The 16,664-nt window shown below is 36.4% G+C and overlaps 1 protein-coding gene across 1 annotated transcript in view; it reads right to left on the reverse strand.

Annotated features, from left to right (window-relative positions):
* LOC150096137 (ribosomal protein S6 kinase 2 beta-like) overlaps positions 1-16,664 on the reverse strand; it is a 335,208-nt gene that overhangs the window by 56,752 nt on the left and 261,792 nt on the right. The window lies entirely within an intron of this gene.

Below are 16,664 nucleotides of genomic sequence, written 5' to 3' on the forward strand. Positions count from 1 at the left end.
TTTTCTGTGCTGTTTTAAAATTTCTGTCTCAAATCTTCAATCACCGCTGAAGATAGTTTTCTCTAGATCAGTGGTTCTTAACTGGTGTTCCCCGGAACACTTGTGTTCTGCGAGCTGGTTGCAAGTGTTCCACCGGGGAAAGATGTCACATCACACAGTTCTGAGTGTAATTGGCTACTCTGATCCTAACAACTGAAGATTGCTATGCATGTTGACTTTAAACCAATAGAATATCATTTATAGATTGTTTGTTTGCAGGAGGGGTGGGGTGGGAGAGTCTCTTTTACAGTTATTCACTGATGTGTGTTTGGTTTGTGTGTTGTGTAACATTGTAATAGTGTACAGTCCATTTTTAATGTCTATTTGGTTTGTGGGTTGTCTAACATCATAGTAGCACACAATGGATAAATTTATTATTAAACAAAAATGTGATTTTCAGGCAAATATTAATGATGGGACAAGTATGACTGGTAGTAGTAGTAATGACGTTGCTGCAAATACGTCTCATACAGAATACAGCATTGTTCGTAGTAAAATAAGAAAAATTAATAGACAATATTTGGACGAATATTTAAGTTGCAGTTTTACATGGACCAGTGAGGAAGAATGTCCTATTCCCCAGTATCTTGTATGGGGGGAAAACTATCCAATAGCACAATGGTTCCTGCTAAGTTGAAACACCACTTTACTGCAAAGCATGCCAATCTTTGCTTCAAAAACTAAAGATTAATTCAAGAGATTGTTGGACATGCAATCAAACAAGTAAAATATTTTGAAAAGACTTAAAATTTCTGATAAGGCACAACTTGCATCATATTATTATTATGTAACACCTCCAGGGAGTCCAAAGATTCATCAAGGGAGGACTCCAACTCTACAACTCTCCATCTCCACCAACTGCAACTACCTAGTATTTTAGCACTATTCACAGACAATCACAAACATCCATGCCCAAGACAGGATTCGAACCCGCAGCCTTTCAGCTGGAGAGCAGATACGCTAACCACTCGGCCAATAAGGTAGCTGAATTAATTGCTGTAAAATGAAAACCACATGGTATAACAGTCTCTTATTTTACCAGCATGTTGTGAAATAGTAAGCATTATGTTTGGCAACGAAGCAAAAGGAAATTATAAAAATTCCTAATTCGGACGATACAATAAAAAATAAAATTAAAGATATGTCATATAATATTGAGAAAACAGTTACCAATAAACTTTCCAAACAACATTTTGTTTTGCAAATTGATGAGTCCTTACATTAGCCGTAAAGCTCATATACTAGGATATGTTCGTTTCATTGATGAAAATGAAATAGTGAATCAATTTCTATGCTGCAGAAAACTTAACGAACATACAACAGGACAAGATATCCTTTGCTCTTGAATAAAATTTCATGGAGCTGTGTGTAGGAATTTGTACGGACGGTGCTCCATCAATGGTAAACTCTATTAAAAGATTTGTTAGCCTTGCAAAGAAAATAAACCCAAATATTATATCTATGCATTATTTATTGCACTGAGAATCCCTAGTTTCAAAAACATTACAGGCAATATTAAAACCTCTACTAGACCAAGTTGTAAATACGGTAAATTACATGAAGTATTTAAAATCACGCTTTTTTAAAAAAATAAATAAAAAAAAATTTTGCATATCTATGGAAGCTAAGTATGAATCTTTGCTTCTACACACTGAAATAAGATGGTTATCTAGGAGTAAAGTGCTATTCTGAATTTTAGAACTTAAGAATGAATTATTGGCCTCTTTTTCAAAATGAAGGTACAGATGCGTTTGTAAAATGTCTTCAAAATGATATTTGGTGTGATAAAGTGGCATATTTAGCCGATATTTTAAATTACTTAAATAGCATTAATACAAGTATCCAAGAAAAAATGAAAATATTTTGACATCCATTGACAAATTGTCAGCTTTTCAGGAAAAAGGCATCTCTTTGGAAAAACCCACATATCAGAAAAAAATACAGTAGATATGTTTCCTTTGCTCCATGATAAAAATGTCGAGGGAATTATTTTCATTATAATAGAACATTTAACAATATTGGAAGAAAAGATCGAGTTACTTTCCTTCCTTAAATACACACAATTATGACTGGATACAAAATCCATTTGGCTAATACATCAAGTTGTGAATTTTCGTTACAACAATTAGTTACCTTGTGAAAGGATCATACTCTAAAAATGATATTCTCTGAAAAACTCTTGAGGAATTTTGGATTTTTGCCCAAGTCGAATACCCAGCTGTCTACACAAGGATACTGAAAATTTTATTACAGTTTTCAACATCATATTTGTGTGAGCTCAGTTTCTCAATATTAACCAATATAAAAAATAAAAATCTTGAAAGACTTACTAATATAGACAAAGAGATGAGGGTAGCTATATCACATATTAGACCTGACATTGCTGAAATCTGCAAAAGCTGACAAACTCAAGTATCTCATTAAAATAAGTTTCATTTTAATAAAAGGCAAGTCCATGAAATATTTTTATTTTAGTTTTATGACCCTAATGTTTTTGGTGTTCCCCAACTTTTTCTTATAATCAAAAGTGTTCCATGACTTCGAAAAGGTTAAGAATCACTGCTCCAGATATATATATATATATATATATATATGTAGAAAGTATGGAGTAAAACCAGGTTTAAAATTGCTTGGTATCTTTAACATATAATATATATATATATATATATTTTTGCCCTATTCACTTCATATCAAGAGAAGGAAAGGGGGTATGTAGACTTTCATAAAGATATTTATATGCAATCACATCCCAATAACAATTTGGACTACATCTTCTACCTTCATCTGCCTTTCAAAATACTGGGCATTAAAAAATGAAACACAGCTCATAAAAGAAAGTAACATATGTAAAATCATGTTTTTTTTTAACTTGGTATTCTTTATGTTCCTTCAAGTTCCCATAAAAATCACTGAGAATAGTTCAAAAGTTAATGTACTGAAAGGAATCTGCAAAAAAAAAATGTACATGAATTACAGAAGGAAATTCATCAAACTATTAATTTCCTGTGAAATATGTTTGTGTAAATTGATAGTATAATTCATGCAGGAAATATGGATGACCACCGAGAATTTTAAAAATTACATTTGCTCTGTTTCGGAATATTATTTTATAGGGTTTCCTTTTGTTTCCTGACTGCATTTTTCATGATTTCCATAAAAATTACAACACTCAGTGCTTCAGCAAGCCATTTTGAACAATTCAGATAAAAAACAAATATCACCCCAATGTTTAATTATTATAAAAATACTACTTTGAAATGTGTTAAATAAGAATACCGCAATTGACATACTTATGATTTCATAATTAATACTATAAGCAATAAATTGTACGCAAGAATTATTATTAAAAAGAAGAACATGACAGGCGATCCAGCACATTAAATTAAGTGCCTTCACTGGATAGAGATGTAGAACATAAGAGTAGTGGATGTGAACTCCACGAATACATAAACCACTCATTTTTGGTAACTGCTTTCTTTTTTGTGTATTAAAATACAAGCTGTATGGCATACATATCAGTAGAATAGCTACTGCATTCAAGTGGAATCTGACTGGGAACAAGGCAAACGGCAGTAGATCCAACAGAGCCAAAGGGCTTCAGTTTGGTGATGCAAAATTACTTAAGCAAAGTGGATATTAGAGCCAGCATTATTTCAAATGCCGAATGTAGAAACTATGAAAGTTTTGTAAGGTAAGTTGACCAGAGAGCTTATGGGAATACACTTCCCGGCATTCACGAGTTGCCTTAGTGTGGACTACTTAAAAAACATAGGCTCTGCCCAAGCATCTATATATTCACCTTTAATTAGTCCATTTTGATAAGGTTTCACTGGCCTGACAGCTGTTTCAAACTGGTTGGTTCTCTTCAGAGACCAGGCAGAAACCTTAAGAGATCACTGAACTGAAGTCCTTTGGCTCTGTTGAATCTACTGCCGTTTGCCTTGTTCCCAGTCAGATTCTACTTGAATGCAGTAGTTATTCTACTGAGATGTATGCCATACAGCTTGTATTTTAATACACAAAAAAGAGAGCAGTTACCAAAAATGAGTGATTTATATATTCGTGGAGTTCACATCCACTACTCTTATGTTCTACATCTCTATCCAGTGAAGGCACTTAATTTATTGTGCTGGATCGATTGTCATGTTCTTCTTTAATAATAATTATTGCGTATTAATAAATATCTTTATTTATTAATAAATTGGTTAGTAATTAGGAAAAAAAAGTTTTTTATTTTTTTATTTTGTATAGGCAGCATCCCCACTTAAAATTTCACTGGCTGCCACTGCACTTAACCAAAGTAGATATTAGATCCAGCATTATTTCAAAGCTGAATGTAGAAACTATGAAAAGTTTTGTAAGGTAAGTTGACCAGAGAGCTTACGGGAGTAGACTCCCCGGCATTCACGAGTTGCCTTAGTAGTATGTACTACTTAAAAGACATAGGTGCTGCCCAAGTGTCTATAAATTCCTTTTATTAGTTTAGCCTTTTATTAGTCCATTTTAATAAGCTTTCACTGGCCTGACAGATGTTTCGAATTGGTTGGTTCTCTTCAGAGAGCAGGCAGAAACCTTAAGAGAGCAAAAACTTTTGTTGTACTATGGAACTTGAAATGTATTTTTTGGAAGCGAATTCTTGGTCATTACTAAATTGGTTACTAATTAGGAAAAAAAAAATATTTTTTTTAAAAATTTTGTATAGGGATTGGATGGTATACTGTCACGGGTCTTACGTGAAGCAGCTAAAGAATTATCAGTGCCCTTGACCATGTTGTTTAATCTGAGTCTCGGGTCTGGTTTAGTCTCGAAGGTGTGGAAAGAGGGGAAAATAGTTCCACTGCATAAAGGAGGAGCCAAGACTACTGTTGCAAATTACCGACTGATCAGCATATCAGGAGTCGTTGTCAAGGTCTTGGAGAAAGTAGTCGAGGGAAAAATACAGGAATGGATTGATGAAAATGAGAGACTGTAAGGGGGACAGCATGGCTTTGTGAAGGGTAGATCATACCTCAGTAACTTGTTCAAGTTTTATAACACAGTGACGGCTGAACTGGATAAGGGAAATGGTTTACAGTAATGCATAAACTGCAACATATGGGAATGGATATAGGGTTGGTGAGATGGAGAGATATTAGAGAGTACTTTATTCAGGAGTAGAGTCCAAAAGACGACCTGTGACTAGTGGTGTGCCACAGGGTTCTGTTCTTGGACCACTGCTGTTTAATTTGTTCATTAACGATATAGGGAAGGATCTAAGAGGAACAATTCATTTGTTCGCTGATGATGCAAAGTTGGGTAGAGCAATATTGAATGCAGAAGATGTCAAAATTTTGCAGGAAGACTTGGATAGATTGGAGTTCTGGGCTAAGGAGAATGGATGTCAATTTAATGTGACAAAATGTAAGGTTATGCATTTTGGGGTGAAAAGATTAGCAGCAGTATACCACATTGGTGGAACTGTACTCCAGGAGATCGATGAGGCCAGGGAGATGAAGTTTAGGGTGCACATTGCAAAAGTGGCTAAATCAGCTCATCGACTCACTTGGTTGTTGAAAAATACTTGGACGAGCAGAGACAAGCAAGTTATTGTACCTCTCTACCGAGCCTTGATAAGACCTCATCTCTACTACTGTGCCCAGATTTGGTCACCTAGGTTTCTTCTTGATGGGGAGGAGGTGGAGAGGATCCAGAGGCGAATGACCAAGATGATAGTAGGTCTATACAATGAACCTTATGAGAACAGGTTGAAGATATGTGGGTTGCAGAAATTAGTTGATAGGTGGAAAAGGGGAGATATGATTGAGACATTCAAATTGCTAAAGGGTTTCTATAGGATTAATTCAGAGGATATTTTTGAGATCAGGACTGGTGGTGGGAGAACTAGGGGACATCTATGGAAGCTGGGCAAGAGTGTGGTTAGTAAGGTTGTTAGAGCTGGGTTCTTTACTTTTAAAGTGGTAAATAAGTGGAATAAGCTGCCAGAGTCTGTTGTGGCTGCTATGACAGTGAGTGAGTGAGTTCAACGCAAGGTATGATTGATACTGTGAGAATGTCGTATAGTTGTGTGGACGTGATGTTTAGGGCCTCCCTCGATGAGTCTAAGGACTCTCTGGAGTCGCCCGTAATAATAACAGGACACACCTCCTCTTCTTCTTCTGCAGCTTCTCCCACTTAAGTGGGGTCACTGTTTCTTATGAGTCTCCTCCACACCTTCCTGTCTTGGGCTGTCACCACATCCAAGTTCTTCATCTTCAAGTCCTCTTCTACCAGCTCCCTCCATCTCTTCTTTGGCCGCCCACGCTTCCGCCTTCCTTGCACATCCAGGAACAGGACACACCCCCCACTTAAAATTTCACCGGCCGCCACTGGTTAAGTAATAAAGGTAAATGAACTGGTGGTATTTAGAATATTAAGAAACTTTGGCAGAGGACAAAATGAACTCCGTTAAACAAGACTATCGAAGCAGTAGTAATCACTTAGTATTTCAGGATTAGTTTAAGGTAATGGGAAATTGCATATGATTAATACTGCAGGGTTTCCCAAACTGTGTTCTGCGATAAGTTCTCCTGGAATTTGTCACTTTTTAGTTTTCTAAGCATTTTTCATGAGTAAATATTTTATAGTGGAAATATTCTGAGGAGAATAATATTCGTGAATATGTTGAAAAGCTCAGACCCAGAACGCCTAATAACATCTGTGTATCGTTAATTTTCAGACATCGAAACATTTCAACATTTGGGAAAGGGAATACCGCAGTTTATGACCGGTCATAAAAATTGCCTGCAAGCCAATTACAACAATAGGCAACGTATCCTGTTTTTTTTTTTTCGTCCTGTTTTTTTTTTATCCTCTGTTATTTCTAAAAGAAATAACATCTGTGTTGCAAATGTTAGTGACCAATCAGCAAAGAAGTATAAAGAAAATTTTCCACTAAAATTGAAGAACAAGCTAATCTGTATCCGGTTTTCAGCATTCCTTTAAAGGAATGCGGAGAACCGACCAGGGCTTCTGACCCGATGTCCAATCCTCACCTTCTCGTGGTGCACCCATTTGGGTATCTACTTGGATACTGAACGAACAAGGATGGGCTGGCAATTTGGGATTTAGCCAACCAAACTGTATTCTTATTGGTTAAACCAAAATAAAAAATGATGGTACGACATGACAAAATTTCATGCCGGCTGGGGCATCGCCCGGTTACACAAGGCCCCCGTTGTTTTCGCCAGGGAACCAGGGCGAACAGCGAAAAGTCAGCTACTGGAACAAATCTGAAAACAAACCCCAACTCAACATCGCCAGAGTTAAAGATCGGGACTATCAACATAAGAAGCCTGAATGGCAAAGAAATGGAGCTAGCTGAGAAATTAGATACATACCAGATCGACATAATAGGGGTGACAAACTAAAAAGACAAAAACTGGTGAGATCTTTCTGAGCAATAAATACAAAATGTTATATTCAGGCAATGACAATCAAGGAAAAGAAGGAGTAGTCATAGTATTCAACACTAAATACGAGGCTAATCTTCTAGAATGACAGACAGTCTGAAGTAGAGTGATGTGGGCAAATATGAGAATGGGGAACTGGACAATGAGACTTATTTGTGCCTATGGTCCCACAGAAGGTCCTACTAAGGTAGAAGTGGAGGAATTTTTTGAGGCTTTAGAAAAGCAACTGACACAATGAAAAAGGAAAAGTTGGTCCTTGTTGGGGATCTGAATAGCAGAGTAGGAAATGATTGTGAGACATACAAAAATATTTTGGGAAAATTTGGAGAAAAATGCAAAGCTAATAATAATGGCAAATATCTGTTGGATTTCTGCTCAGGACATGGACTGGTTATTACTAACACCATGTTCCAACATAAAAATGTGCACAAATTCACATGGAGAGAAGAGGCTAGGAATAAGAAAAGTCTCATTGACTATGTTATTGTTGATAGTGATGTTTCTCCCTGGTGCAGGACACAGGAGTGTACAGAGGATTTGAAATTGGAAGCGATCACTATTTAGTCTTGAGCAGGATAAAATTGAATTTCATATTGAAAAGAATAACATGTAAGAAAGTTTTAAAGCGAATAAAAGTTGAGCAGCTCTCAGATGTGAACTGTAGACTAAAATACACAAAGATTATTGAAGAAAAAATGAAAGAGTTTGAGAACAGGAACCAAACCTTGGAGATTCAGTGGCAAACTCTGAAGAAAACATTGATTGATTCTGCGAGAGAGGCATGTGGTGAGGTTGTCTACGAGGATAAAAAAAATCAGAACTCCCTGGTGGACACAGGAAGTTAAAGAGGCAGTGAAGGAAAAGAAGAAAGCATATCAAAAGTTCCTGTCAAATAAGTCAGCTTGTGCTCTTAGAGAATATAGAGACAAATGCAAGAATGCTAAACACTGTGTAAAACTAGCTAAACAAAAGTCATGGGAAGACTTCGGCAAGAATATAGAAAATAAATATCAAGAAGGTGACAAAATATTCTGGAGGTTGTTGAAGAAGCTTAGGAATGGAGGAAAGAGTGCTGTAAAAGGAGTTAGAGATGATAAAGGTCACATGAAAATGGGAGAAAAAGATATCCTTGAAGTATGGAGTAATTACTCTTCGAAAATTTGCTAAATGAAACAAGCAGTGATAGCACAGTGGTAAAAAACACTCTACAGGCATACAGTCAGGAATACAAATCCATACTTGAAGTAGAAAAAGCCATCAAAGGCTTGAAATGTGGAAAGGCAGCAGGAGTAGATGATATTAGACCAGGAATGCTGAAGTATGGTGGTATAAGAGTCTTACAGTGGCTGCACTGCATAGTTCAGAAAGCCTTTACAGAGGGACGAATTCCCGATGATTGGAGCAGAGCTCTAATAGTACACATATATAAAAAGGAAAATAAAACTGAATGTGAGAATTACAGAGGTATTTCCCTACTGAGTGTTCCTGGCAAGATCTATGCAAGTATATTTGAGAAATGATTGAGAAGAATTGTGGAAGAAAAGCTTGGTGAAGAACAAGCTGGATTCAGGCCAAATAGAGGTTGACAGGATCAGATCTTCACCTTACGACAAATAGTCGAGAAAGCATGGGAATATAACAGAGATCTGTATTTAAGTTTTGTCGATTTGGAAAAGGCATATGACAAGGTGCCAAGAGAGAAGCTATTCAATACGCTACAGTTATATGGTGTCAATGGGGCATTATATCAAGCAATACTTAGTCTTTGAGTTGTAAGTCAGCAGTTAGAATTGAAGGAAGTACAGGAAGATGGTTTAATGTTAAATCTGGTGTGAGACAAGGATGTACATTATCCCCTTTGTTATTCATTATCTATATGGATCACATTATGAAGGAAAGTGGTATTAAACATGATATCAAAATTGGAGATGTTAATGTCAGCTCTTTGCTTTATGCAGATGATGTTATACTTCTAAATAAATCCGCTACAAGTCTGCAAGATTCTCTGACTAAATTGAATAGCTGTTGTAATAGATATGGTATGAAGGTCAGCAATAAAAAGATAATGAAAAGAGGCAGAGTCATTGAAAATGTCAACTGTGTTGTGAATGGAGAACCTGTAGAACAAGTAAAACATTTCAGCTACTTAAGCACGATTTTTACTGAAGATGGTAAATTAAATATAGAAATAGACAACAGAATCAGCAAAGCTGATATGGCAGGAAGTCAATTGAATAAATTCATATGGAATAAGAGAGAAATTAGTTGGAACATTAAATTAGCTGTATACAAGACAGTGTTCAAACCAGTTTTAACTTATGGATCTGAGGGCTGGGTCAGAAGTAAAACACTTGATCAAAGACTAGAGACTGCAGATATGAGAGTCCTGAGAAAGATTATAGGCATGAACAGATGGCATCAATGGCAATATCATATTAAAAAAAAGAGGATATTAGGAAAGAACTTGACATTGTCAACATCCAGGAATGCGTTAGCAGAGCTAATCTCAGGTGGTATGGTCACTTAAACAGAATTGGCGAAGAAAGATTAGCAAAACAAGTGTTCTCTGCCAGGTTGGCAGCAAAACGACCCAGAGGAAGACCAAGATATAGGTGGATTGATATGGTACAAAGTGCCTTAGAAGATAGAAATATAAGATCTGATAATGTTGGAGTCTTGACAAGTAACAGAGTGATTTGGAGGAAAATTGTAGATAGGAAGTTAGTAATGATGTAATTTTTTTCATGTAGTACTATCATATCCTGTACACCCCTTAAGGGTACATGGCAGGAATTTGATGATGATGATGAACTAAATTAACAATTATTAATTAATACATTACAAAATAACCAAGGTGTTCCTTGAAAATTTCAGGATTTGTGAAGTGTTCTGTGATAGGAAAAGTTTGGGAAACGTTGTGATACTGTATGGAGGATAGCATGGTTTCACAAAAGGGGAGGTTGCGTCTTAGTAATTTACTCACTTTCTGCAATTAAGTGACAGCTAATGGAGAATATATTTTTGTTATATAATAAGGTACTCTAAAATATATATACATATGTCTTTGAATCTAATAATGCAATTATACTAATTGAAAGGGAGATGGTAAATCCCATTTTATTTTATAGCCGGGTACGAAACTTGGATTGAAATCCATCGAAGTCCTAGAGTTTCATGCCGAAAAAACTATCGGTGAGCCCAAGAGTAAGTAATCCCTTGGGTAGTACAACACCATGGCAACTCCAAAATAAAATAAAACGGGATTTACCATCTCCCTTTCAATTAACTTATGTAGCCGCTAAAACATAGTAATAATAATTTGGCAATAACAATATATGAGTACACAATTTTCGCAATTCGATAGTAGAGGTATGTAAGTTTGGTTCACTTAAGCAAAGCGCAAGGAAAGAGAGCCAGAAAGGTCTAATAAACTATGAAATTGTACATGATTAGAGAACTTAATCTCAGAAAAGGTTTTTATGTACATCTTTAACTACTTTCCAAGGAGGAACTGCAAAGTTAATAACTGAAGGACAGCATAACATATCATGCCTTCGTAAATTAGTGAAAATATTTTGTATTAATGAAAAGCAAGCAAATTAATGAAAAGAGTAAAAACAAAATAAATGCCACAAAGGAAGTTCTTGTGTGGCCAAATGAAACTACAGAACTTTCAGCTGAATTCCATGTTCAGTTTGTTTTGTAAAGTATCTGATGTCATTCCTTAGAATTGAATTTAACTGTGACAGTCAGAAAGTTAAAGAATTTTCACTGAGCTCATATAGAGTAATTCTAGAATGGCCATTTAACTATTTGTAATTAATTTACTAATTCTAATTCCTTAGAGAGAATTACTTATTATAGAGAATTTGTATTTGTTGTATATATATTTATACAACTTTGGATAAAGACAACATGGTGATATTGAATTCAATACACCATCACAAATATGAATCTGAAACATTCTAACTTAAGTAAAAATATATACAATGTGTTATTTATCTTACTCCATGACTGACTATAAATATATAGGTTCGATATAAATGGGGAAAATAACATAATTGGAGTAATCAAGCTTAAAATATAACAGTGTCTTAGTGATTTACTTACTTTCTGCAATTAAGTTATGGCTGAGTTGGATAAAGGCAATAGCTACACTGTAATACACTTTGCAAAAGTTTAATGATATTACAGTGTAGCTATTTACAGTGGAAAAGCATCTGATAAGATTCCACACAGAATCCCATTATTTAAGTTGAGGCAAATTGGGAATGACATGGAGACATGCAGATAAGATAATGGATAGACATCAAAGTATAGCATATATAAGCATCAGAGTGTAGGTGAATCAAGGAGAAGGCAGGGAACTAATGGTGTGCTTTGGGGCTTATATTTGGGTGGCTACTGTTGGATTTGTACATTAATGATATGGAGAATGATCTAAAGAGCAATATTAAGTTGTTTGCAGATGATAAATTGGGAAAGACAATATTTAAAAAAAATGATATATAGGCCCTGCAAGATGATTTGAATAGATTGTAGGCTAAAGATAATGGTTACCAGTGTAACGTGATTAAGTGCACTTTGGATGGAAGAGATTACAAGCTGTATTTTATAAGAATCAAATTACATTATATGAAACCAAAGAAGCTAGGGATTTGGAGGGGGTAGGATGAATAGGGAGTTGAGGCTCAGAAGATGTAGCACAGAATAAATCAAAGGCATATTCGGATGTTAAGAAACACACACACACTAGCAGTAATAGAGGTTTTTATCCATCTTTATATGGTTCTGATATGACTATATTAGGACTGCGCAGAGATTTGGTTGAGTTTCTTGTGGGGGGGGGGAGTTGAACAGGGTATTAACATTCCCCCACCACCACAAAAAAAAAAGTTGAGGAAAACTTTTTTTTCTGGTGGAGAGTAGTAAATAAGTGGAATGGGTTACAAGTGCTCCGTTAGTAAATGGGTGATGGGCATTGATTGGGTTGTTGTGGACCTCCCATAATGAGTCTTTGAACTCAAGGAAGATATTTTGCTAACAACAACACACACTTATTTCTTTCTTATTTTTTTACTATATATTCCATACTTCATGAGCAAGTATGGTTTCTGTTGTATATCTTTGGCAATAAAATTTGAATTTCAAAATATTACCAAGTGGAATAAAGTACATATTTCATTCTACATGTGTAAAAATACTGCAAATATGGAGACAGAATACTATAAATTTAATGACATCATTTGGTTATAATCAGGTTTTTGTTACCTGACCTTGAAGTAACTAAGTAATATAAGATCTGTGTAATGCTGCTGTTATTGGGGGACAGCTAGAATTCCAACTGAATGATGTTATTGGAATTCCACTAGCTTCATGGCTACAACTACAATCATAAGGTCAGTGCATTATGTCTGTTAACTGCACAGATACATATAATAAAATTATACTTTTCTTTGATATATTTTTTTTTTCTATTAGCAAGACACTTTATACTTTTTTTTTTTTTTTTTTGAAAAACCACCTCTGATTCATTTTCAAAGAATCAATTTCTTCAATGAATTGCAGTTGCAGGGAACTGCAGATTTCAATAAATGTCTTTCAAAGAATTGGGTTTTTTTTTGCGAAAATAATTACTTTTAATTTTCTGTGTACCATTCTTTGCATTAATTTGCAAAATGGCAAATGGTATTACAATTTGTCATCCATTAAATAACCAGAAACTCTGGCTTTTCCAATGGATGAGGGCAATTTAAAAACATAGCATTCCTTAATCATAGAAAGAAATCTTGCATGAAATATGACCTACTTGGTGACCATAAACATTCTAATATCAGGTGGTCAAGTCACACAGATCTCAATGAAATGAAGTGGGAGGTGTGAGCAGTTGCAACGTCTTATTGAAAACGTGTGAAGGTGTCCCTGTCTGATAAATATTTGCACATATTTTTGCATAACCATCTCATCATGCTCACTGTCGACTATCTCAAAAACTATCATATAACCCAGGAAGATTGTCTTTTGGAATAAATCATCAGTTCCCTCGCATCTAGCACTATGGTCTATGAAGCACTAGGAAATATCAAAAATAACTAATTTGACCTTAGAGTAGTGTGACTTGCATGCAGCCTTAACTTTATAGGGATACATGTGCACTCTTCCTCCCTCCCTTTATTTTAAACAAAATCCATATATGCAGTATCAACAGAGATACTGTGCTCAGTAATGTAAGCTTCTTTAGAAATTTTTTCAAGACTTCCACTTCTGGATGCATTTATCATGCTTTCAATTTTCTATTATATCTGGTTTTATATTTGTTTTCTTATATTCAATTCCTGCTTGTTCAACCTAAACTCAAAGTGCAAAAGTAAAATTTTTAGAATGCTGTGCAGACTGAAAAATCAACATTTTATAAGCATAACAAGAATTTGTCTTTAATAACTACTCTCAAGTTCACTTTCAATACATTTTTTATTATTATTATTATTATTGTTCCGGGAAACTCCAAGGAGTCGACAGACTCATCGAGGGAGGCCCTAACATCATGTCTAGAACAACTATTCAACATTCACACAGTATCTATCATACCTTGCCTTGAACTCATTCACGGTCGTAGCACCCACAACAGACTCTGGAAGCTTATTCCACTCATTCACCACTCTCCAAGTAAAAAACCTAGCTCTAACACCCTTGTCAACCATGTTCTTGCCCAGCTTCCCTGCATGGCCCCTAGTCCTCCCACCACCAGTCATATTTTCAAAAATATCTTCTGGATCAATCTTATAAAAACCCTTCAGTAATTTGAATGTCTCAATCATATCACTCCTCCTTCGCCTATCGTCCAATTTCTGCAACCCACAAATCCTCAACCTATTCTCATAAGGTTCATTCCACAGACCTGCTATCATCTTGGTCACTCGTCTCTGGACCCTCTCCACTTCCTCCCCATCACGAAGAAACCCTGGTACCCATAACTGGGCACAGAAGTCCAGATGGGGTCTTATCAAGGCTCGATACAGAGGAACAACAACTTGTTTGTCTCTGCGTGTTAAAGTATTTTTCGGAAGCCAAGTGATCTGGTGAGCTGTTTTAGTCACTTTTGCAATGTGCCCCCTAAACTTCAACTCCCTATCCACCAACACTCCCAAATCCCTGGCCTCAATCTCCTGGAGTACGGTTCCACCAATGCGATATATTGCTGCTATTCTTTTCACCCCAAAGTGCATAACCTTACACTTTGCCACATTAAATTGACATCCATTTTCCTAGCCCAGTCCTCCAAACTACCCAAATCATCCTGTAAAATTTTGACATCCTGTGCACTCACAATTGCTCTACCCAACTTTGCATCATCAGCAAACAAGTGAACACTTCCTCTCAAATCCTTTCCAATATCATTGAACAAATTGAAAAGCAGTGGTCCAAGAACAGAGCCCTGCGGCGCACCACTAGTCACAAGCCGTCTTTTAGACTCCACTCCTGAATAAACCACTCTCTGGTATCTCTCCTTCAACCACCCTCCTATCCATCTCACCAACCCTATATCTATCCCCATCTGCTCCAGTTTACTGATTAGGGTTCCATGTGGTATCCTGTCAAAGGTCTTGGCAAGGTCCAGTAGTATCACTGTAAACCCATTAGCCCTATCCAGTTCAGCCGTCACTGTGTTATAATACGTGAGCAAGTTACTGAGGCATGATCTACCCTTCACAAAACCATGTTGTCCCCCATACAATATCCCATTTTCATCTATCCAATCCTGTATTCTTTTCTTGACTAATTTCTCCAAGACCTTGACAATGATTCCATATGCTAATTGGTCGGTAATTTACAACAGCAGTCTTGGAACCACCTTTATGCAGTGGAACTATTTTCCCCTCTTTCCACCTGCTCAGGACAAACCCAGACCCGAGACTCAAATTAAACCAAATGGTCAAGGGTACCGACAATTCTTTAGTTGTTTCTCGTACTACACGAGCTGGTATACCATCCAATCCCACAGATGTATTGACATTGAGGTTATGCAATAGACTACTCACCTCCACTTCATTCACCACAATTCCCATATAATCTACTGGTTTATTCGTTTCTGCAATGTCACCACCTGGATGATATATTCTTGCAAAGTGCTCACTCAGTAACTCAACTATCTCAACTGATTCAGTTACCTCCCTACCATCGGCATTCTTTAAAATCATTCTGCCATGTACATTTTTCCTTTTACTTGCTATATATCTAAAAAACTGTTTAGGATTCTCTTTAGCCTGCATGGCCAATGTTCTTTCGTAATCCTTTTTTGCTTTTCTTACCACACTCGTCACCCTTCTGGCCTGCGCTTTATACCGTTCATGTGCCTGCCGGTCACCTTTCTCCTTAAATTCCCTCCATAGTTGTTTCTTTTTTTGCAGCTCAAGCTTAATGGTGTTATTCATCCATTTAACCCCTACTTTATTTATTATTCGGACTCTAGGTATACAGTCAGCCATTGCTTCATGCAAGCACTTCTTAACTACCTCCCATGCACTATCAACTTCTAGTCCTTGCAGTTGTACATGCCATGGCACTGAATCAATCAAACTCCTAAGCTTTTCATACTTTCCAGCCCGATAATTCCACATGTACCCTGTCTTAATTGAAAATTCCATACCATTAGCCACCTCCCAAGTCAAGACCCTATGATCACTCTCACCGATTGGTGGCAATGTGGTCATATTTGTTACAGCCAAATCCTCAGATGTAATTACTAGGTCAAGCGTTCTCTGATCCCTAGTATTTTCCATTACATGCTGTCGCAGATAGTTATCCCTTAATAACCGCATAAAATCCAATTCCTTCCTCCCGTGTGTCCTCTCCTCACTCCAATCAATGCAACCATAGTTGAAATCTCCATTAATAATCACCCTCCTTCCACTCATTTCTTCTATTTGCTTGTGCATACTGTCACCACCATCTTTTCCATCACCTGGTCTATAGCAGCACCCAATTGTATATTTAGTTCTGCTGGCCACAATCTCACACCAAATGGCCTCAAATGTGCTCTTTTCTCTATCCTGCAATTCAACTTCTATTCTCCTTGGCTGTAGCTCATCAGCTATCATCAACAATACTCCTCCCCCCATTTTATTCTCTCTGTCATTCCTGAACATACTATACCCATCACATTCAATCCCACTAGCT

Source organism: Typopeltis vanoorti, chromosome 19, assembly GCF_054136105.1.
Source record: "Typopeltis vanoorti isolate ZY-2024b chromosome 19, IOZ_Tvanoo_1.0, whole genome shotgun sequence".
NCBI classification, from domain to species: Eukaryota; Metazoa; Arthropoda; class Arachnida; order Uropygi; family Thelyphonidae; genus Typopeltis; species Typopeltis vanoorti.